Source organism: Aythya ferina (assembly GCF_964211825.1).
Source record: "Aythya ferina genome assembly, chromosome: 9".
NCBI lineage: Eukaryota > Metazoa > Chordata > Aves > Anseriformes > Anatidae > Aythya > Aythya ferina.
Window position 1 is genome coordinate 16,574,982 of NC_140305.1, and position 23,179 is coordinate 16,598,160.

Sequence of the window (23,179 nt, forward strand, 5' to 3'; positions counted from 1 at the left end):
GTGAACGTGCAATTTGAGATTAACAATGCATTTATATATCCTATTACACATCCCACTTGCATTTAGCCTCTGAACATGATGGCATCCTTAATTTTCTGTTACATCTCATTGTTAGGCTGTTTAAATTCATTTGAAAAAGTCATTAGCTTTACATTAAGGATTGCTGTGGCATCTGGCAGATGATCTATAGATGCAAATTGTGTTCGTGTGGAGTCCCATCACCACTGCTCATAGACTGAGAAGCATTATTTAAGAAAAGGACCAAGCTAATGGTATTTGACACACAAATACACGCCCATGATCATCAATGAATCACACAGCGCATTATCCATGCTAATGTTCATAAGACCCCCATGGAGTAAGTAAGTAGGATTGCTGAGGCTGCCAAGATGGGGAAATGAGGCTTAGATACTTTAGAAAAGAAATTGGGCTACAAATAAATAGCACATTGGAACACATGAACAAAAAGGAGATTAACTCAAGTCTCTATTTCTCCTCTGCCTCTTGAAACACAAACCCGTCCTGCTCACCCCATCTATCTGGCAACTGAAGTGACATGGAAGTTGGGGGGGGTGTCAAACATTTAGGATCCTCCAATGTTTTAGCTCCATTCCATCACCCAGCCAGCAAAGCTTTTCAAAATATATCTAACAGCCACCCTGACCGAGGCTGAGGCCAACAGATCTGATTACCCTCCTTCCCCCGGCAGTAAGTCAGGAACCAACTCTGATGGAAAAAGTGTTTCTGACAAGAAGACTATCAGCAGCACTGGACTGATGAGCCTTGCCATCTCCATCCATTACTGCTTTGATCAGGAAACAAAATCTCCATCCTTCAAGCCCACAGGCATACAGAGTGAAAAGATGCAGATGATGGCTGGCAAGAAAACATGCAGTTTTGCATTATGGACAGTTTTAGACATATTTCTTCTAGGAAGGCAATTCCTGAGCATTCCATTCAACCACACTTTTTGTTTGATAAAATAGTTTAAGTCAGCAGATAAAAAATTACAGGGGAAAATGAGAGGGTTTAAATACTCTATATTGCAGAGAACAATAAAAAAAATGTTTTAAGTTTTCAGTTTTTACAAAACATAATGGACCATATCCGCTCCTGAGAACAGCTTAAACACACTGCACCCCACAAGATGTTTTACTTAATCATCCATGTTAAGAGTCTTATTGCTTCAATAAGGCTTGCAGACACATTTTGCATTAATGCCTGATTTTACCTTCAGTTTGGGAAAGACACAACAGGCATCTTTTAGACTAATGACACTTGTGTTAGCATTGTCACTGTCCCATACACCCAACAAGCTGAAACAGGCTTTCCTTTTAGAAGTATTGCCTAACTTTGTCCCAGAATTTTGTTGTGCAACCCATCTCTAATGACTGGACTCTGTTTCAGCAAAGAGCAACCCCTAGGTTTTCACTGCTACAGAATTACTTCTGCAACAATTCACACTGGGACAGGGTTTTACAGCAAGATGTAAGAACTTGGAGCAAAGGTCAGATCGTAGGGACTTATACACTGCCATGATGTAGGAGATTTGTTTTCTGTAAAACTCCTCTCAGTTTGTTCATCAGCTGGACCTGAGATTCTTAGGAGTTAACATGGATTTCCAAGAAATGCCAGTTCTTGATATAAAGCTCCTACAGGTGAACTGTACTTGTTCACCAAAACAAACAGGAGATAACACCACTCAAATGGACCTTCAGAATTAGTTTCTGCAAAGGAAACCAGCTTCCTCATTTTCACTAATGCATAATGCAAGCAACGAGCTCCTTATGCCCTGAAACTTCAGCTTAGTGAGTCTGCAAATATTACTAACCTCACCTAATCTGTCTGAAGACTGACAGCAGCTCTGCACCTCTTCAGGGACCAGTCCTCAAGCTTCTGCTTGAAATTTTAGAGTGCTACAGCTGAGCCTGGAAGCTGTGAGCTCAGCAGATCATTCTGGAAAGGTTGCAAGGCTCTAACCCCAGCTTGACATCACTAGAGGAGACTTGAAAAAGAAGTCAGAGCAAGAGCATTTAGGTGGTCAAACAGCAGACCTCCATGCTTGAAAACAGGGGCAATTAAGAGTGATTGTCAGCATTTGGACCTGGCGGAGTTGTCACACAGATAATATGGAGTCCCATTTGGATTCAGTTCAGCCATGTGGGTTCTTAGGCCAAAGGTACCCAAACCAGATTGCCAAGGGGAACCAGCCCAGGATGAATAATCCCTCTTGACTAACAAGGAGGAATAACAGAGACAAGACCTGATGGAAAGCCATCGATAGCCTGAGGCCTTCTTTTCCCTTAGTGATACGAACATGACAGCGCAAACCTTGGCACTGCGTCAGCATCAGACTGGGCAAAGCACAGTGGGGCTGGTGAGCAAACTCCCAATGACTTCTGGAGAAAGGCAAGAGGAGTTACACAAGCAATAAATGATGTTATAAAAATGCAGACACCGTCTTGGTATCAGGACAAACAAAAACACAGAGGACTGGGAAGTAGCTGAGGTAATGAAGGCTTTTTAATCAGTGGCTGAAGGGGGCAATTTATGAGCCTGGCACTAAACCTTATTTGCTGACCATTTGTTGATGGGATTCACATTCAAACACATTGAGTATACAGGGCATACTGCTTTCCTTAGAGCTTAACACTGCAGCGTGTCGCATTAACCCCGTCACTACTTGCTCTATATCCTACAACAACTGTTACCAGCAATCACAGAACTCAAGCAAACATCTGAATTCACATTCTGGATACATAAACTGCACAACCAAGCAATTATTTATAGAGAAGAAGAGGGCAGAGCCAATACTTTCACTTTTTCCCTTAGACTTATGTTTTAATTAGTTGCATTCACATCATCTTTGTCTCCAAAGAACTTTGTGCAGGACTGACAAGTACCAGTTTCATATTGAAAACACTGTCCTAGGTGATACTCTGTGCACTAACCAGATAGGAAGGATGCTCTTAACTGCTACTTTTGTAAAGATTTTGAGTTGAGTATTGTTCTTGCTACAAGGCAGAAATAGTTTGCTCCAGCAGCTATTCTGCTGCTGTTCTGTGCCCAAGGAGACAGAGGACAAGTAACACAACAAGAGCAGATATCCGTGAGAGCATCCTTATAACATTGAAACGTGGAAGAAGTTTGCTCTCTGTTTTCATCCTTCCACCCCAACTCCTCTGCCTCTTCTCAGTCGTGACTATAAACCTGAGTCTTGCAGAGGGCAAAGCTTGTAGAGCAGCCCCTGGTTTAACAGCAGAACTGATCATAGGGGGCACAGAAAAAGAATAGAACAGTTCAGCTGGAAAAGACATTCAAAGATCAAGTCCAACTGCTTGACCTCTTCAGGGCTATCCAAAAGTTAAGGCACATTACTGATGGTGTTTTCCAAATGCTTCTTGAACACTGACAGGCCTGGGGGCATCAATCACCTTGCCAGGAAGCCTTTTCCAATGTTTGACCACACTCATGGGAAAGAATTTTTTCCCCTCAATGTCCAGTCAGTCTGAACCTGCCTTAGGCAACTTTGTGCTATCCCTGTGCATTCTGGAAAGGCTGGATAAGGCTGGATTGCGTATTTAGGGGATTTAAAACAAAGGTAATTTCTAACAAAGTTACTTCTGTAATTCACTGCTGCAAAATACAGGCAAAAGTAAAGTTCTTGGAGGTCCAAGATCTTCAAGTTTTTTTTTTATTATTATTATTTTTATTTTTTTTTTAAATCACTAACATTGAAGGAAAGAGGATGTTTCAGCCCTGAACTAAAATATTGACTTACACCTGGTGGTTCAGTAACTGGTATTTATGAATCAGAGTGCAACACCAACACACAGGTTGGAGACTGATATTTTCATCAGCTCTTCCTTTGCTCTGAGCTTTGCAGAGATTTCATGCACTCTGAGTTTGCCAATTACCTTCCTGAGCTGGGACAGTGTGATTTGTTTTTAATGCACGTACAGTGAGTTTTAATAGCCTGTTTTGTTTGATTTTTTTTTTTTTTTCCATTTGCAATTTCATGGGAACAGATTCAGGGACAAATATACAGGGAAGACCAGGAGTGCACATAGCCTTGCTAAGCATCCACAAAGGCTTCTTGGAGCTTTGTCACACCCCAGCCTGTAACATACCCCACTCCAAACTGGCTCCTAATAGTCCACCTATCACTGCTGCCTTCAGCTTGCAGTCTTTTTGCTTCTGGCATCTGTTCATCTGTTACACAGTTCTGATGCTGTGGATTTTGCCCTTCCGAAGAAAGGAAATGATGCTGAGGGGTGATACAAATACGCTGCAATGCAGAAACCTGTAAATTGCAGGTTGGATTTGGGAAGATATTATCGCAAGTGTTTAGGGGATGAGTGTGCCAAGTCAGTCCAGGAAAAGATGTCTTGACAGAAGGCTATGAATGTAGGATGAGGACTCAGTATGAACCAGGAGGTGTGAGGGCAGCTCTCATGAGACACAGGCTGCTAATTTTATAGTTTGCAGCCTCGGATTTAGGATTTGTGAAGAAGTCAAATAGCCTCTCATCTATAATTCAATCCTCTTTCATTTTGTTCTGGATTCCTAAAGCCCCAATTTTCCCAGAAGATGTGTCCTGCCCGAGGTCATAGGTACCAATAAATTGAAAATGTCACCATTTTGTCATATTTGTCACTTTTGGCAGCAGCAAATTCAAAACAGGAAAAGCAAGTGAATGGATAAGGCCAGAGACCACAGCATGCACTGAGGCTGGTTGGGATGATGAGTACCACTGAGTGAAATGGCAATTCCAGAGTCATTGAAACTAGACAGGGTCAGATAGCATAGATAAACTCTTAAACACACTGTAAAAATACAAAAAACTGATTTCATTATATGAAAACACTATAATGGTTTCATTAATACTCCAAAGGTAGAGTTGTGGTAAACCAGATCAGCCTACACACTCTGGATTGTGTGGTATGGATGGAAAAGGGAAGAACTTGGTGTGGAAAAAACAGAAAGCGAAATACTTGAGGGAATACACATAAAACTTACTTGTAAATGTGCTGCTGGAACAGCCCAGGCAGAATAAGCTTCAGTTTCAGCTAAAGTGTGAAAGTCAATAATCTTTTCTGTAACCTTTCTAAACTCTTTGCTTTTCTATCACTGATACTGAGGCTGAAGAGAATTAATCTATTCAAGGTATAAGTAAGGATGCAAATATCATATACAGCAGAGGGCTCCTTCAAAGAGAACTAGTTACTCAACAGCCTGTCACATGCTCAGCACTAGTAATATTTAATGTGTCATTTATCTTACTGAAAAATTCACAAAAAGCAGGAACAATACAGTTACCATTATCCTTCCAAAGAATGTGAGGGAGGTGGAAGGTGAAAGATGGTCCAAATTACTCTTTTCCCCTATAAAATATTAGCCTGTAAGGTCTCTTAAAATGGATTTCTCATATGTATTGCATTTCTATAAACCACTTTATAGCTATATGCACTGTACATTAAAAATAAAATTGGGAATATGTCTTTCTAAAAGCTCTTTCTATGAATGCCATACTTACCCCTGCTGTCTTTGTCCTTTATGTTTCTTTGCTGGTAGAAGACGTGCCTGAGCAGAGCAAGCCATCTCATTCTCAGAGGGCTGTGTCTAGTTTCTGGTTGTGTAATTACTTTGGGTAAGTTGTTTTATCCAAAATGAAGAAGTCTGTTGCAGTCCACGGAGGGTGTCTTTCCATCTGGGCATCAATTAATAGATACTCCAGGCTAAAACTTGCAGTTACAGGGCTGCTCTAATTTTTACTTGACAGTAATGAGACTGTCAGAATAATTCTTATCTCAGTAGGAATAATCTCTCTTGATCAGCACTACACAAGAGGGAAGACTGTCACTCACCAAGCCTCTCTCCTAGAATGGCCAAACTGCCAGTGATAAAATCAAACAGAAAATGCCATTAAGGCCAGGTAGCATTGCCCCTGTCAGTGGAGGGCTCTTTCTTACTAAATGGTTTCCAAGCTTTTATTAATTCTTTTGGCTACCCATGACACCAGACATTTCTAGCTCTTCCTGAGAAAGGCTACTTCAGACAGGAGTTTTCCAGGAAGCTAAAAGGGCTGTCAGACCCCTCTCTCTCTCAATAAATGAATGCTCCGCTATTTAAGACATTCAGGTTGAGCTTAGGAAAACATCATTGTTAGTTACATGCTAAGATTTATTCCACAACAGAAAACACCAATTTAATATCCATTAAAAAAAGAAAAGAAAAAAAGAAGGTATGGTTTATAGCCAGAAAGAATATTATTAGAACTGAACCCAAACCTCCTGGCTTTCCAGGTGAAGAAGTGATGAAATTGGGGTTTACTTTTCCAGTGCACTGGAATATTGTGCAGATAAGCTCTTTCACCCTTGTGGAATGCTCAGATATTGTGGTGATGGGACCTACATAAGTTTGAGCTGTGCTTGCCTGTTTTATGTTTATTGCAAATTTTTAATTTTAAATAAAGTAGATTTACAATAAGCAATGACTGAAGATGGAGAAGCTCACTGTTGCAGGACAGCACATGCACCCACAAAGCTAGCTGCATCGGCAATAAGTGGGAGGAGAAAGCCACCTCTTACTTAGACATTTATGGCTGGGCACTGGAGTATTTGAAGCTACCAACACAATGTGCAGTCAACTCACATCAAGGCTTCAAAGGTTAATCTACTGTTTCTTCTACCATGAGGACAGAAACTGCATGTTACAAAGAAATAAAATAAGCAGGCGTATGACTGGTAATAAATGGAGTCGATTATTTCAGGACTTTCGGGCAGGAAGTGGGGAAGAAACAGCAGGGATAAGTTGACTACTATTGAAAAAAGGCTTTGCACAAGATGCAGTGGTGGCAAATAGCCCAGTTTTAGTGGGCTAAGCTATGATATCTAGAGATAAATTAAAAATGCAACTGCATGTGCCACCAGGCTTACAAATTAACAACATCAATAATAGAAGTGACAAAGAGTCCATTGCTTTTTTTGTTGACAAGTATGAAAATTCTGCACACGACCATGTTCTTTGAGCCAGCGATTTTAAAAGATCAATACTACAAATGAAACAAAAATAGGGTTTTCCTCCTCACCCAAGGAATCCACATTTACCACTAATAACTCCGATGAATGTTCACATAAACGTAGAAAGTAGAGGACGTCACAGGTGACATACTGACCTAGAAGACTATGACAACAACTGCTTCATTATACTTCTCTGCAGTGCAACAAAATGAAAGAGGCAGCGGAGAAACGCTCCTGAAATCCAAAACATGTCAAGAAATAAACAATTACTTTTCGTCTAAATACGTGAAAACAGAGCATGGGAGTGCCAGGACTGGAGCGCTGCTGGCTTGAATCTAGCTCCCTCCCCGTCCCCCCAAGCTCAAGTATGAAATCTATGCATAAATTATTTTTGACATTTAGAGCCTAATTATCATGAATGAACTTGATAGGTGCCTGTAGCAACTGCATCTGGGTTTGGGATGGACTGGAAAGCAAAAAGCATTTCTGTGCCCAGTGCAGTGTACCTCAGCCCAGCAATGCTGGGGCGTATGCAGCATACGCAGGGGAAGATTGTTTGTGTAGGGTCTATACCCAGTTCTCCACTCTGTAACAGTAATATAATTGCCAATGCCATACCTGTGCCACCCAGCAGACAAAGAACTCAAGGTAACAAGTAAATTTAAAAAGTACCTTGGTAAATTGCTCATCTGGCAATTCTTGATGGGGTTTTGGCTGATTCAGTTTGCTCTGATAAAGAGACAAAATAAAACAAGAAGAGATGGAAAACAATGAAAAACACTTCCCCCAGTTTCTCATCTGACAACTTTCACCCTGTTTCACCGAGTACATTACAGACGATGACACATATTAATTGCACCGTGTACAGGACAACACAAAGCAATTAAGGCTTCTCGTGTGCTTCATGGCTGCTCTCCACGCTGTTTCCAGGGGGAGTTATGATAAGAAGTCTCATGACTAGTATGAAACCAACTGCAGTCATCGCTGAATTTGTATTTCTCCACGTCTGCCTAACACCCTGCTCAGTGCCAGCTGGTCTTTCTCTTATAGGCAATCTGGCAGCCTGGAACAGCAGATCTAATTTCTACAGACATGGCAGGCGACCAAAGTTACCCACGTCTGGCAGAACTGGAGAGCTAAAGGAAACCAGAAAGCATTTGATAACCTACCAGCACAAGGAAGGATTTCCAGTCCTGGTTTTGAACAAATATTCTGATCTCTCTCAAACCTGGAATAACCATGCATCTGTCTCCTACCCTTCACTTCTCTGGCCTTGATGTCCTTTGGTTATTGGACCTATTTCTGTATCCACCACACATCCAGCCTGTCCCCTACCAGTGTGTTTAAGTGCACGCATCACTGCTGCATCTCTGTAAAATTTGCTAGAAGTACATGCAGTATCTAACACAATCTCCTAAGCTTCACACAGGCTTACAGCATTAGTGGAATGCAAATAATACGGCAGCATTCTTAGGATGAAAGATATATTCGTGAGTTAAAGCATAAAAACCACAGGGAGTGCTGAGCTCTTCTCAGATCTCCAGATCTGGAGCTCTCAGCTCTACAGACAATTTGATTTTATTAAAGACAATAAATACAGGCACTAAATCACAGCTTTGGGCTGTAACTTGCTTTCAGCAAAATCCCCCACCGGAATCAATTCCAGACTGCAGGAATGACCTTGCTCTCCTGACTAATCTTATCATTGTTGATGTTTGGTTTTCCAAACCTCTTCCCCCGGGCCCACTGTCAGCCTGTTGCTCTTTGCTACCTCCTACTCATCCCTAATGGCCTGGCACTGGGACTGAAGGGTCAAAGAGTCCAGCCAAAGGCAAAAGGGGAGGCCAATTGACTGGCTGAGGGGGCTCACACTATTCATTGTGCCAAGGCCAGCAATGACCAGGCTCTGCTTTTAGCCCTGGGCAGTGTCTGTGTGGTGCTGCCCAAGCTTCTGACTGCACTGCTCTAGTGGTTGCAGATACTCAGTGCACGACGCAGGGAGGGTGAAGTGAGGCATTCCTCACCACTGAGATGTCAGCATCACTGCATGTGTAGGTGTGTTCTTTACTTAGTATCCTCTCTCTGTAGAAAACAAGTTACCGTGGCACTGGGATTACAATTTGGCAAGCCTCACCAATCAGAAGAGGGAACCAAACTCTCGGGGTCCTTTCCTACAGCAATGAATTGCAATTCTGGAAGCTGTAAGAGTTCTGAGTGTTAAAAGCCAGACCTAGAAATGCATCTTTTTGTCTCAGGTTTTGACGCTGTGCTTTGCTGCAAGTTAATTGGCAAATCATTTTATTTGCATATCTCACTAGGCTTTTATAATTCTCTGCACAAAATTTGATTTAGAAAGGAAAGCCTGAGAACCTTTTAAGCTGAGCAGTTGGCAGACACATAGGAGGGTATATAATGTATGCCTATACCATAAAGACATACAGCAGCAGTAGGTGGACTGTATATTTCCCTATGCACTTATTTCTATTTTATGGTATTTTAAAATAGGAAATACCATTTAAAGGAACTGATTGCCTCAGGCTGGCAAGAATTTACAAGGCTCGCTTGAAATGGTTTTGCTTAACACCAGAAAAAAGTATCATGCAGTTGAAAGTTTCAATCATTCCAGTCCTGGTGACCTCATCAAGGTATTAAGACGCTATCGGCAGACAGGTCTCTTAAAAAGATAAATCTTGGCTTTCCACAGCAGCAGAATAGCATTTGTTTTCATGTCAGGAGTAATGGCATTTCAGAGGGACATATTGATTTCATACAGATTTCAGAGAAAATAACAGCTGGCCAAATACATCAGCGATGCCAGAACACCCAAGCACAAGTGAGTGAGCCTCGGAGCTGTGTCTTGGGTTTGGGGACAGAAGGCACCCTGGATCTGAAGGCCAGAGAGCACTGGGCCACACCCATGGGGAGTGAAACCAGGAGGTCTTTTGGAGGATAGACTTTGAGGACCACCTGAGCACAGAGCCCTGACACTTACAGCAGGGCTACAAGGTAGTGAGCAGATAGTGAGCAAACAGCTCCATCCCATCCTCCACCCAGGCAGTTTCTCTGCTTTGCAAGGAACAAAAAGGCATGTTTTACCCCTGGGAACATGTGTCAAAGAAATGCTTTCCCAAAGGTGGACTAACAGTTCTAGGAACGCAAAGTCATCCAGCAGGGAAGGCAGAGACTGAGGTCTTCCATCTGTTCTCCTGATGCCTGGTGAATCTTTAAGAAGGAAAACAGAAGCGTCACATCTCCAGGCCAGAGAATGAGCCACTAAGGTAACCACAGGCAGAAGGAAAACCCATTAACTTGACTCTTGAACAATAGTTTAAGCTTTGATTCATAAACAGCTGAGTTCTGTATTAAAAGCAAACCAACCTCAAACTCAAAAACCATGCTATGATCCTCCAGGGTTTGGAGGGGCAACCCATAACCTCTTGTTTTCAATACCTGGTGAAGCCAGGTACCTCCCTACCTCACCAAATGATCGTGGGTCCTGAGCAGTAGCTGCTGTGGCAGAACAGATCTGCCACTGAGGAAAGAAATCATCCCCATCTGCATACATATACAGAGTGGCTGTGTGATATTAAAACAGATGGGTCTTCCAGGCATGACTGCTTCTTTTGGGGATAATAATGCCATTAATAGCATCCAAGAAGGAGGCACAGCTCGCCAGAACGGAGGGCTCCACTTCAGGATGAAACAGACTTCAAGCAGAAACAACCCCAACCATATCCATAATGTCTCCCCCTGTTCTGGCATCCTCCCCTTCCCAATTCAATTTTATTAACAAATATAATGACTGGGCAAATATTGAAATTAGATACTCAAACCAGCTGGCAAACTATTCTTGAAAACATCTTAATCTTCTGGAAAAGCTCATCATTTCTAATGCAGTTGGTGACAGTCTTTTAGAAATTGGTATAATCACTGACTTAAGGGGGTTTTAGTACTGTTCTTTGTTGATTTGGAATCAGAGAAGTAGAATTACTGAGGTTTTTAACATGGCATGCATTTGTTTTTAATAAAATGAAATAGTCTAAAATAGAACAAAAAGGCTAAAGTGTTTATTAATGACTTTTTTTTTTTTTTTTTAAAAAAAACAGAAACTCCATTTGCAATCATGACAGAGCATGCACAGCTTTGTTATGTTCTTAATGAAGTCCCCAGCTGGGAGCCCTGTGCCTTGCTTTGAAGGCGGCTTGGTTGGTAAAAGGTATTAATAAATTTGTAACCCTTGGACTGAAAACAAACTTTTGTGACCCAATTTGATGAGATCACATCGCCAATAATACATTCTTATTCACACTTTTACCAAAGCTATTGAATTCCACAGAATTATTGCAGAAAGCAGCCCTTATTTTAAGGAAGAACAGTTTGGGCCTTGGCTGTAGGAGTGTTTTACTGAGCTCAGGTGAGACTAGCCAAGGGAAAAGAGCATCTCAGGGTTTAGCTGTCAGCCTGCACCATGTCTTGCACAGGTCTGAAAGCATTTGCCAAGTCACAGAAGTTCCCAGGGATTTTCTCTGGGGCAAGAAGGGTGAGGACCTCATTTTCCAGGCACTGGGTACAGAAACCATCTCCATCACATCCCTACCCCAGGTCTCAAACAGGAAACAGTCCCCTTCACTCAAGCGAATTTAACTCCTTTTGTCAGCATCCAGAAGAAATGTCAGCTCTCACCGATAGCAATGCAATTTGCAGTTAAGACCTCACCAAGCCCATTCGACAGCTTTAGTTGAGCATGTTTGAGACTGATTTAAAGTAGGTGCAATCTCAAAATAAACACACTGCTGGCCCTTCAGCTCCTGATCTCCTGCAGGACAGAGGTGGCATAAGGAGAGCAATTGCTGTGACCCACGCTTCCCTTGCCACTCTTATCTCCCACACTTGAAACATATCTGCTAGTGACAGGGAAGAGAGCAGAGCTGGCTCAAAATTGTGGTGTTTTTAAAGTCTGTGTGTGTTGGGGGAAGGGGGTGAAAGGAAAAAAGGATTGGCAATGTTTTTTTTTTCTTGTCATTCATTATAAAGAACATCTGACAAATTTTTAATGAAAGAATCTGATTTTTGAAGCAAAAATAGAAGACCAACTTCCAAAATTATCTGAAAGCAAATGTGATAGTTTAAGAAGTAAATAGCATCCCTCACAGGACTTGCATTCTGTATTCAGCCTTGGGCTAACCACACAGTGCAGGGCCCCTGGCACCCCAGAAGAGCTCCCCAGCTTCACCTCAAGCCTCAGTGAAAGCCAAACAGCCCCCAAAATGGCAGATCTTTCACACTACTCTAATGGAAACTGAAGTCAAGACAAGCCCCACTGAAATGAAGCACTTTTTCAGGAGATCATAGACAGCTCTGAGGCTTCACCCCTCTTTCTGCACCACGTGCAGCCGAGGAGAGCCTCAGGGTGCTCCGGTACCTGGGTGCTCTGGTACTGCTGCATGTCGATACTGAAGTCGTGCTGTAAGAGAGGCTATGTAGAGGAACCCATTTCAGATGAGAGCCAATATAATTTAGCTTTAAATTATGAAGCTAAGATGTTCTCCACTTGTCAAAGAGGAAAAGTATTTGCAGCTTATTAAATAGTCCACAGCTGCCAATCTATATATTACACTAAAAGGCCCAACTTCTTATGTGTGGTGACTGGAAAGGGTGAAGAACCACCTGGTTGCAAACAAAAGACTTCCCTGAAGTGGTAGGGTTATGTTAGGCTGGCGTTTTGCAGAGCAAAGAGGAGGATGCCTAGGGCAAGGAGCTGCAGTTCATTTCTGCTTTTCTGAATTACTGTTGGTAGCACTGAGATTGGACCCAGGAGCCTGACTGTTGATCAGGCTTCACCATGCTTAGCAGTGTGTGAACACAAAATAAAATTGCATTCTCCTAAGAGTCATTTTCATGCTTTTAAATAAAGTCACTAAAGTCATAGCTGGATTCCTCTGAATCTCATTTATAAATCAAAATAATTATTTTAGCAAGTGATGACAGGTAGTAAGTGGCACAGTTTCTTGTCTTTTCCATGGCAGGCTGAGCCACTTCCCCTGGTTGCAGGATGATTGCCCCATCACTCCACCCCACACTCACATTTCCCCCCCCCCCACCACTCTTCCCTCTTCCCACACCCAGAGCTGGGAATTTCAGCTGAGTGCTGGATGAAGAACTCAAAGACAAAGCTTATGTTATCTACAGAGCAGCAAAGGCTCTCCTTGCTGTTTAAACACCAGTAGAAAAGAAATCTCATTCGCCAGCCTTTACAGATATGGCTTAAATATCTGCTTGCACACACTTCACAGCAAGACATCCCACAGCTGAACACGTAGTTCTTGCATTCAAAACCACCCAGGAAGGAGAGAAGTGATTGAATCACTTTGGGGGCTGGCACAGGAGATCTGCACCTTGCTGGTTTCATTACCTTGGAGAACAGCACAGACTCATAAGTCACATTTGAATCACTATTAGACACAGCCAAACCCTGGATGTATAAGCCAAATCTTGGATGGGAGTCTGTTTTAACCCATTTTTAAGTCTCCCATGTTTTTGGGATACTAAGAACTGAAACCATGGATCTCAAATAAGAGTGGGCTTCATCATCTGAACCAGCAGCAGGGGCTCAGTTAGAGGGATGGTCTAGCCCTGGGAGAAAGAGAGGAGCCCAAACCCTGCATACCAGCATCCAAAACTGAGGACAGAGCTTCCTTGGCACTTAAACCCAGCCTGCATTTTAGGACTCCATTAACACAATGCGTATCTCAACAGCACCAGCTGACCCACAGAGCTACTAAAGCTGTGCTGATGTAGGGACTGGGCTCTGGCTGATGCTGGAATAAGGCACCTGATGCCATCTACTTTCAGTCTTTTAACAACATACAATACTATTATTTTTTCCCTGTTCCCATTTTTTTATCCTGAGGGATAATTAAATGCAACACATTCCTGTCTGTCACTGGCAGAGAAACAGACTTCAGATTAATCTCAATATCCAAGAAACGATGCCACTGGTCACAACAGCTCTGCAGAGGGGTTGCGGTGGGATATGGGAAGGAGAAAGCACCAGCAGCACAGACACTTGGCATAAAAGAGAGACCCCCCTCACAGCTTGTGAACGGGCTAGAAAAGAAGGTGGCTCCCCAGCAGGAATGCAGACAGGGTTGGTTAGGATGGCTGAGTTAGAAACAGTCTTCCAAGGAGCTTAGAGCTGAGATTTACCTGCATGCTCAACATCAAAGATTGAGCTGCAGTTATTCCTCCAGGCTTCTGGAAGGTATTCACACACACACATAAAACAAGAGAGAAGACAGGTACAAGGCTTGAAGAGGAAGCAGCACTTTCCCAGTGGGGTGAAGGCTCACATCCCTGAGCAGTCCAAGTTTCCACATCTCTAACTCTTGACCCATCCCACCCCTCAGCAGATGGTACCTGAGACTTTCCTCTCCTGATGGAAAAAGCAGGCACGGGAGGGAGATACCCTCAAAATGCATTTATGTTATCCATAACACTGATGCTTTTAATGCCTGGAAGACACGTTCTCCTCTTGCTCTGGAGCTACTTGTTTCCAGTAAAGCACTGCCACAAAGGCTGCTGCTTGCACCGCTTACAAAAAGACAGAAATCCGGTTTCAGCTGCCTGTGTGCTGGTCTAGGAGGAAGGAGTGATGCTGACGAGCTCAGCGGCCATCCTATACAAACCCAGTCATCCCCCCGCCTGCCCAGCTCCCCGGGGAAGCCGGCTGCAATTCCTTACAACAACCAGAGGCAGGATATTTCCCCAACTTGTTCCCTCGCTCCCCGTGCAAGACAACAGGGAAAGCAAACAAGATTTAAGGCAGCCATCTCCGCAGCTCAGGGGAATCATTCCAAAGATTAAATCAGCACTCTGCCATCAGCTGAGCTTAGCACATTGCAGCTGGTGCAGTCATTTAACTCCGTGGCTGCCACAGCCCGGGTGCTGGGATGACAGGCAAACCCCCACCAGCCACCGCCCAGCTCAGCTTGCTGGCAAAACACAGCGCAAAGAGGTAAGAGAAAGGAGCAAGGAAACACTGGGCTGGGCTGGCAACAGGGCACTGAGTGCCTACAAGTGCTGGGGCCCTGCAGGAGTGGCTGGCTGGGCACAGAGGTGGGAGGAAAAAAAAAAAAAAGAGAGGCTCCCTGCCTGCTGCTGCAATCTGCAAGTGGACACTGGAGGCTGCTGCTTATGCCAACAGCCAGGGCAGGGAAACCCACCCAGGAGGAGGTGAGCAGGCTCACAGCTCGGGTGGGAGGCCGTGCAGGTGCAGCAGAGGGCAGCTGGTAGGAGGAAGCACGGCAGTTTAACCAGAATAATTCACAGGACTAACAATCACCAGTTCTGGATGCTATTATGCTACAACAGCAGAGTTCAGATCTTTGCAGTTTTAGCAACAAAATCTAGGGTGCCTGGGGGTTTTTGCCTTTTTTTTTTTTTTTTTTTTGCTTAACTTCATCCTTCCCGTAGCCAAAGGTGTGCATGTGTGCAAAACCTCACATAGACTTTTCTCTCACTGATGTACTCAGAGGTTTGGATGTTTATGCAAAGAATTTCTTGCAAGTTTAGGAAGTTTGTTCTCAAACTGGTTGCTTTGTTGTTTTTTGTTTTTAGTTTTTTTTTTTTTCTCCCCAGTCTGAAAAATGATGCAGCAGTCATGGTCATTTTTCACGTACCTTTCTTCCCTACACACATACAAACAAGCCCTTATATAAGGTGATGTACTTCTTTACGGCTCATTTCCTTTACTTTCCAAAAAAGTAAAGAAATCTGCTTTACAATAAGGTTTCCCTCCATCCTCTCTAAAAAAAAAAAAAAAAAAAAAGTGTTTTTGTTTTAAGTAAGTATGAACTCATTTATTTTTTTTTTAATGGTGGCTATTTTTTTTTCCCCCCAAGACAGGGCCATCCACAGAAATTGCACCTTCTACTGAGATTGTAAATACATCTAGATAGAGAAGCAAGGTAGCTCTCCTGGAAAATAATAATATTACAATAATAAAATCTATATACACAAGCAAAGGCAATAGACTGCCAACTGACTTGGAGCATTCATGACCATAAAATCCAAACAAGAAGCATCAAAGAAAGGACAGAAATAATATGCTAGACTGGCCCTGGTGTTGAAGATTATGGCTCCATCTTCCTGTTTTAATGCAGGTTCCTTACAACCTTGAGGAAGTCACCCGTGTCAGTGGCACATCAGTCTTGCTCGGTGAGGAGGACAAAAAACAAGAAAGGCTGCAATATTTCCTTCTACGGATTCAAAAAGCAAAAGTATTTGCAAGGGAGGGCTTGATTTTGCCTTCATGGCAGAAGAATGGATGAGATGGAGCTGGGAGGGATTCCCACGAAGCATCTCTTGTTGCTTTGCAGTGAGAACTGTTAGCAGCTCTTCTTTGTCTGCAGATCAGTGAATGAAACGGTTAATAGTTGTGAAGACCATAACACTCAATTTTGGGAATTAAAAGCAATTACAAGATTTAGATGGGAAATGATATAAGCTACCTAAAGCCATGAAACTACTTAACTTAGATGAATAAAATAACCTTTGGACCAAATCAAGTTCAAACCATCCCTCATACAAACACATCATTAAACGTGCATTAAAGAAAATTTTCCTGGGATGCTTGCTCTGGAGCCAGCCTGGAGCCCACAGCTCTGCACACCAGGAGGGCCAGAAGAAGCTGGGTCACTGGTCTAAGCTGGCCCACCAGCTTGCCTTTCCTTCTCATCCTAGCACATGTGGGCAGACCACCAAGCAGCTTTCCATAGCATCGTGTGCCCTGTGGGTGGCAAAGCCCAGGAAACAGCCGGCACAGGGACAAGCACGCCTCTGTGCACAAGGGGTCCCACATCAATGGGATGCATTGTGCTCCATGTCACTACTGGATGTCGCTTGTCCTTGTCCCAGCTGCAGCACTGACGGAGCTCCAAACCCAGCATGCAGCACAGCACCTTCGAGGCAATTAACTTCTCCTCGCTGGGCTGCGCGGCCCCTCAATCACTCAGGCAAGTAACTAAAGTGAGCAGGAGAGTAGTATCAGCGCAGAAAAAATATGGCTGTCTGGAAACAGCCACTTAGGCCGATTTTATTATGTGGATAAAGAAGAGATCTGGTTAGTAATAAGTCTATTAAAATGTTCTGGGGAAAAAAAAAAAAAACACAAATGCATCAATCTTCAGAGGACATCTGCTCTACAGATTAAGCACTGGTTTGGGACTGCAGAGACTCTGATCCCACCCCCCGCAGCCACTGGGGTCCTGGACAACCTTGGCTGGGTGACCTCACATCTCTGCAGCTTGCCTCCCCTGCATTCAGGCTGCAGGAGGCTATAGGTGAAAAATCCACAGGGAAACATTTTTATGCTTCATTAGGTGTTTATTCAGAACTTAAAGGCAACCTGTTGCCCCCAAGATAACAATAACTTCTGACGTACTCAGAACTGAACCAGCTCAAACAATATTGGGTTAAAAACCTCCTTGAATGTTTTATTCAGATATCACACCTCGCTGTCCCCAAGTCACTTCTCTAGCATCAATTGAATTACTCCCAGTTTACACCAGGGAAAAACATTTAAACGCTGCTACACACAATTCAATACATCATCATGCAGATGATGACTTTCTTTCAACAAAATGAGGTTAAGGCTTTGCTCTGAACTATCCAGGAACCCTTCCACTTTAATAGGATCTGAAGACAGTGGGCTCAGAGCCAACATTGCAGTTTTCAGAGCAGGTGTTCACTGTCTCCTTCCCCTAACTTCTCACTAGAAAGACTTCGAATCAATACTTGCAATGCGTTTACCAACAGTCAGGTCCTATTTCATGCATTAAAATAATAAAAAGAGCTCATAGCCCTTTCAAGCTGGAGTTTAATACTGCCTGGAAGAAATGCAAGGGGATGGCATTTCCATTACCAGATCACTGACTGAATGCCTCTTGTACTTGCAGCACATGCTGCATTTGCAGGCACAACCTAATATATTTTTAGTATATAATATGTATATATATATATATATATGCATATATATATATACATATATACACACACACTGCTTGAGACCTCCCCTCCTTAAGATCAGGAGCTAGGTGCTGATAAGATGAATGAACGCTCAGTGTTTCTTGAGCTCCAACTATAGAAACAAATCCTACAGGCAAGAGATAAATCACCCCACTTAACTCATTGAAAGTTTGCTTAGTACAGAAAAGAGGGAAAACTATGTGCATAAGGGAAAAGGCTGTCACAGGCTGATTAAAAAGCAATCTCAAATCTCTCTGAAGACTTGGGAAATAAAGTATCTCACTTGGCTTCAGTCATTCCATTATTTCTTTCTGAAAATAAACAAGCAATATTGCTTATCCTTTCCATCATCCCTTCTCTCCATAATGCAAATTGCACCTTGTCCTTCACATTCAGTCCTCAGATGCAGAGATCAGCCCCGAGCTCCTGCTTCAGCACAAACCCAGCCATCAGCTCCGGGTGTTCCTGTACAAAGTCCCTCACCTCTCTCCTTTGGGCAAGTCAGAAAGGCTTTGGAGAGATGACAAGCAATGGAGCATCTAATATGTCTTTATGTCAACTATTCTAATACTTGACCCATTAAGGGTCTGCACGTTATTTCTAGTTTAGGTTTAGCTACTGTCAGCTTACAGTCTTTTGACTGAAGAGCCTGGCCTGATCTTCTGCCATCTTCAGTGCCCTTTATACAGGAGTTCATAAACCATGACCCATCTTTAGGCTGCTCTTGAATGAGGAAGGTGCTTTGAAGGTCTTAAATCACTTTTGGAGATTCTTCAGCTTGGGATCACCTGAACACCCCGTTTCTAGATGTCTTCCAGCTTCTCAGTATCATTTTGAAACATGGACACCAGAAACAGAATCAGCCTTACTGTGCCTCTCAGAGGGGCAACCTGGCTCAGCATTCCCAGGACCACACAAGCCGTTTCCCTCTACCACAGCCTCACACTAGAAGCTTACTCGATACCTGATCATAGCCTTAAAGAGATGGTCAGTGGTGCCAGTTTCCAAGGCATTAGCAAACATGACCCACACACCTTTTTCCCAAGCATACCACCTTTCACTTGCCACGTTCCAAGCATGCTATTTAGAAGACCACAGTCCTCAAATAACGGGAAATCAAATAGTAGCATTCAATCTATCCACAGTTTTGTTTTTTTTTCCTTCCAAGGAACTGGGACTTCTTTGACAACAGTTTCAACCATTTGTGATGTATGGTAAGTCATGAAGTCTTCCTCCCCCCCTCACGTTTCTGTAGAAGACTACAAAGTTTTGCTTAGTTTTTACCCTGGGGAATAACAAATAATCAGGAGGCGATGCACTCCTTTGACACATCCCTTGCTTTGCATGCAGATTGGATATCGGCAGGAACAGCAGGCTTCCCCAGAACATATGTGCAAATATTCAAGAATAGCAAACACCAAGGATAAACATAGTTGGACCAAACAGCTTTGCTGAATAGAAGTGAATGTTTGCAAATGCTGCTTTGCAGTATTTGACCTGCACTAATGAGCTCTCTGTATTCAATAACCTGGTCTTTCAGGCAAAGAAAGCTTTCTGATGAAGGGTGCACATTCCTAGTGTCCCCGTGGGGCTTGAAAAAGGGGTTCTGATGGAGCAGCTGAGACCACCGGCTTATTATAGGTGCATAGAATTTCCCCAAGCAACCACCTTAAACATATATCCTTGGTGAGATCTGATTATTTACTAATTATTGTCATTCAGATGCATCCACTGAGCCTTAAAACTCTGTTTTCATTAGAACTTGACATTGAACTACATGATTTTTAGCTTTTATAATCTGAACTTATCTGACTACTATATAAATTAGCAACGTATCCCAAGGATGATCCACTGGAACCTGTGCCAATTGAAGAACGATATTAATTTTGAGGGGGCTACTTCTATATTTTCCAAAAGTAAGCAAGAAAACTGAATATTCAGATTCCAACAGAAAAAAAAAAACACCCACACAGTGAGCACTAGAAATTTACCTTTACTAGAAGAATAATAGTATTTATCTGAAGGAGCACTGGCTCAGAATAGATGCTGCCAAGATGAATGATTAATGCATATTAATTGTGGTAAAGAGTTTTCTATTTCCAAGTGTTTTTGAATGAAAAATTGGGGATTGCATAAAAAAAAATCCACTCTTCTTGTTCAAGTGCCTTTTAAATCTGTTTTTTCACTTTCTGAAAGGAAGAATTTGCATTTAAGGGACATTTTTAGGAAAACACATAGTTCAAACTGGAATCAGCTTCTGACTTTTCAATTGCCAATTTATCCCCATAAAAAGGGGGTGGGGTGGGGAAGGAGATGGAAATGGAAAGGATACAATACAGGAAGAACAGTTTGCAGCCAGCTCCAGCATACTAATAAGCAGATGAAGCAACCCAGAAGGATTTCTCTTTGGTAACGTTGGTTTGAAGAACATTAACAACAGTTGCCAAGGAATGAAAGCAACATCTGGCAGGAGAAGTTTGGAACCTAGTTTCATTCATATTCAGCTTTCAGAAATAAAAAAAAAAAAACAGTGCTGGTCAGAAAAGTGTTTTAGCTTGCCTTTTTTTTTTTTTTATCTGCATGTATATTTGCAGTGGGGGAAGGTATTTTTTTAGTACAGAAAATAAAGTCTGACTACCAAAAATTAGTCATTTTCCCCAAATAAATCCACATGGAATACAAACACAAGCCTCAGTCCTCATGCATCCCACCAGCCGCTGGGTACCCCTGGCTACCTGTAGGAATAACCTGGACCAGTGCATCTCTGGTTTGCGAGGCCCATCCCTTCCAGAACAGCCTCGGGCACCAGAGTCCACCTCACACACACGCTGCTCAGTCACAGACCTCCCTGGAAGAGACCATTTACCCAGGCAGCACTCCAACAAGAAACCTGGAGGCATCCTCCTTTCCTACCTTTCAAGAATCCTCTCCAAACTCAGACAGGAAAAAACTGCCTCATTTATCCATACGCGAGCTGCAATTTTTAATCTCAGCCTCTCCTCTTTGATTTTACTTCAACAAGTCTCTTTTCCATTAAGTGCCTCATCAGACAACCATAGAAAACGCTGCATAAAAACAACCTACACGCATCTTAGACTTCCTTCAATTTGTCAGCCTCCATTTTAGTTGGAGTTGTTGTTTCTTAACACCCTGCTGAGCTGCAGCTTGCTTAGTTGAGCAGGGGATTCCTCAGTTTTGCCTGGCTCCAAGTGTATTGTGTGGCTGATACTGTTTTTTCCCCTTGGAAGGAGCACTTGCTTCTTGGTTGAGAAGAAAACAACAAGTTTCCAGGGAAGCTGGCTGGTGAGTTCGCTCAATGCCCTCCTTTACCTCTGCAAACGAGCACAAGGTCAGAGAAGGTATTTCAGAGAAGATATCTGTGTTTTGATTCAGGCATCAACCCCCTTCACTGAACAGGAGCTGGTGCAGCTCTAAGGGTGATTTAGAGATAATTCACGCTTAAATCCACCCCTGGAATCTGAGGTGAAATCCCACTGTCATGACCCATCTGAACTCCCCCTTCCGTGGAGAGGGGGAACACCGGTGTAACACAAGGTACCAGCTCCACCCAAAATACTTAACATGGAGACAAACACACTGCCACATTCTGCTTCCACAGAGCAAACTTTAGTGAGGAGGACGGCTGATGGCTGTCAGAAGAACCCAGATTTGTTTAATGCCCAATGTTCATCATTTCCCTCATAAAAATATTGCATTCCTAATGGCTTTTATACTGATTCCATCTGTAAAATTCCCCTATCCATTCATTCACAGCACAGCTGATGAGAACCCAACTGCCTGTATAGAGAGAGCAATAAAGATTCAGGCAAAGGAACAGTCACAACTGCAAGGATCAATCTCCGTGAAGGATGCCAGGTGTCAGCATCCCAACAGCCTCGACAGGACTGCGGGAAGATGGTGTCCCCGCTCCCAGGGCTAAATTTAATCAAGATACAATGCACCATGCAAAGCCTGGCCAAGGATTAGGTGTGTCTGAAACTTGGATTTACTTTCATATCAGTAGCAAGTGTTTCCTGTGCAAGGCACAGAAGCTGAAATTGCCCCAGATTTCCCGGTTTGTTTCCATAGAGACTCTTCACTGCTCTGCACAAACCAGTGTTACTTCCTCAGCACAACCTGGGAAGTAAACAGTTGATCAACATAAAGTAAGGTAGTACCTTGCTTAATTAGCATAAATTGGGAAAACTTCCACTGATAACTGAACTGTAAGGTCCCCAGGCCTGAATTTCATATCTGGAGCAAAAAAAAATAAAAAAAATTCAAGTACAGAGCACACAGGGGACAGGAAGCACCAGGAGCCCCACCACCTCAGTAACCTCTACAAAATACTGCAGGGAAAAAGCAAATCAGAAGGAGCAGAAATCTGGTTTGAGGCTGGGAAAGTGAGTCAATACCTACACAGAAGGTGAAGCAGCAGCAGCTGCCAGGTCAAGATGAGAGGGGATGGTTCGAAGCAGGAGGATAAGGTTAATAAAAAGCTTAGCTCCAACATGTGCCCTAAATTTCTTTTTCTACTTGGTATTTCTCCATAACTAAATGGCTAGATATAAGGCCTGCAGACAACAGAAGAACCTGAACATCTGCTAGTTCAGAGCACAGAGTGCTACATCACTCAGTTAACCTCACCAAGAACACTTCACCCAGGGGGAAAATGAATGGGCACGGCTGAAAAAGAAGCTAATCAAGTTGGGATGGATGTGAGCTCTTTTTCACATTTGTATCAAGGAACATTTTTATGCAAACAACTTCTTTGTCATTGTTTTCCTAGTTTTCCTTTCAACAATATCATCCAAACAATAAAGAGGACTAGGAGTATTATGCACAAGTGGCATTCCTTGTGGAGCAGCAACAGCAGCTCTGGGAAGATAATGTAATCCATCAGAGAGGAAACAAGCGCTTTGTCCAAAGAAGGTCCAGTGCCAACACTTTGATTGTTCAACTGAATGTTTTTTAAATTAAGTTCTCAAAGAATGTAAGCGGAATATTTATTGCAAGCATTACTCAAAATATATTGTTTCTCAAAAACTGAGGTTTAATAATAAGCATCAATAAACAGTTAAAGTAAACTTTTTTTGGTTAAGACAGGGCCAAAACCAAAATGAACCCAAAGA

The 23,179-nt window shown here is 42.8% G+C and overlaps 1 long non-coding RNA gene across 1 annotated transcript in view; it reads right to left on the reverse strand.

Annotated features, from left to right (window-relative positions):
• Nucleotides 1-20,593: 20,593 nt before the first annotated feature.
• LOC311441347 overlaps nucleotides 20,594-23,179 on the reverse strand; it is a 67,406-nt gene continuing 64,820 nt past the window's right edge. Inside the window, exon 5 of the long non-coding RNA XR_014695893.1 lies at nucleotides 20,594-21,379. This is a non-coding gene — a long non-coding RNA (uncharacterized lncRNA). The remainder of the gene's footprint in view (nucleotides 21,380-23,179) is intronic.